Raw genomic sequence first — 1,927 nt, forward strand, 5'->3', positions numbered from 1 at the left:
TGAATCTCTATTTGATATTAAGGTAGAGATGACAGCCCTCGATTTCTATTCCATGCCTTTCTTGGGGCCTGCACGGTGTGTAAATAGAGTTGGATGTTACCCAGTTACCCTGGGTTATTGTGGAATGGATCTTGGAGAAGAGTCTACAACTAACGCTCAGAGAAGGTTAGTAAAGATTAAGGAAAGAATATTGGAGGCAGAAAGAAATGAAATGATGCCTCAGGAAATAGCAACCAAACTTACTTTATAATTAAATGTTTTAATAATTTGTATTATAAATTATAATTATATGTAAATTATATATAAATTATATATTATATAATTACAGTTTTATGATTTATATTATAAATATAATAATATTTAAATATATATTATAATTATATATTATATATAAATCATACATAATATATAATTGTAATTTTATATTAATTATATATATAAATTATATATTTTATAATTTAAAAAAAATTTTTTTTAATTATAAAGTAAGTTTGGTTGCTAAGTTTGGGGGAAATCGTGATATAAAGATGACTAGTTACAGAGATCTGTTATTGAAAAAGCTTAAACACATTGTCTTGCTTAAAGGGTTCTTTGAAATGAAGTGATTTTTAATAATAAATTTGAAGACTGAAGTTCATATACCGACAGTCCAATCAATTTGCATTTTAAACCTCAGTTTTAGAGCAAGTCTCTTCATTTTTTCTTCTTAAAATAAAAAAAAAATAGATAATCAAATGACTGAATTATCATTTTGAAACATTTTCATAGTACATTCCACACACTAAATTATATGATATAGATGTATTATCTAATACTTGATGTAAATATTTAAATCTATCCTGTTATTCTGTATCTCTTCATAAAGACTTGCATAAATTTCTTAACATCTGCAAAAAGCAGCATATATTTTTACTTATACCATGATTTCTTCTACAGGTATGATATTATACACTCTGCTTATTAATCAGCTCTGTATTAATAAACTTAAGGACATTTTTTCAGTAGCATGGCATCCTTACAATATTGGACATGATTAACCTCTCTCCCTTATGACATTCTTTCATTTCTTTGCATTTAGACACTGAACAATTATCATTTTCATTCTAACACTCTCTTCCTCTGCCTCTAAAGTACATACATAATTTGCATTAATTTTCTTTCTAGGCTTTTTTCCCCCCTAGAAACCTCATCACTTCAATATTCATCTCTGCAACCCTATTATAGCAAGTGTGAGTTACATCGTTAGCATTCCTAAGGCAAGTGTCTAAATAGGCCTATGGTTATTTAGTAGAGACCCAATGGCAGCTAATAGAAATGTGTCAGAGTAAATCCTTGGGACATGGGAGTATCAAAATGTTGACTAGTATGCTGTTTATTTACTCAACAAACATTTTGTAAAAAGCTACAGTGAATAGATAATGAGTATATACTAATAAATAAAACAGAGTACTCACATTTTAATAAGAAGAAAGCAAGAAAAGCAAGAGTGAAGTAGTACTGCATTAAACCTAACATATGTCAAAAACTCTGCATGGTGTGAAAATTATAATCTCTTCCTATCATATGAAACAAAATGCAAAGAAATCAAAGAACCTTCAAATTGTCCCATTTCTCATTCTTACTACTTTGCAGAATCAGGATAAGAATAGGTATAACCATCATGAAGTCCAAATTATTTCTTCATTTTCTTGTGCAAAAGAAATTAATCAGAATGCTATAAGAAGCCAGAAGATGATGTCAACAAAATAAAGGAATAGGAAGCCTCAACCTTCATCCCTTACGACAACACTAATTTGGCAGTCATTTCTGATAAAAGTGCATTTGGGGGGAGCTGTGAGATCCACCTTAGAGGCTGCATTATCCTGGTGGAGACCAAGAACAGCAGCTTTAAGAAGGCAAGATGCTCCCTGCTGGCAGACAAGCCGAA

This window comes from Mustela nivalis, assembly GCF_964662115.1.
Source record: "Mustela nivalis genome assembly, chromosome: 3".
Classification (NCBI taxonomy): Eukaryota; Metazoa; Chordata; class Mammalia; order Carnivora; family Mustelidae; genus Mustela; species Mustela nivalis.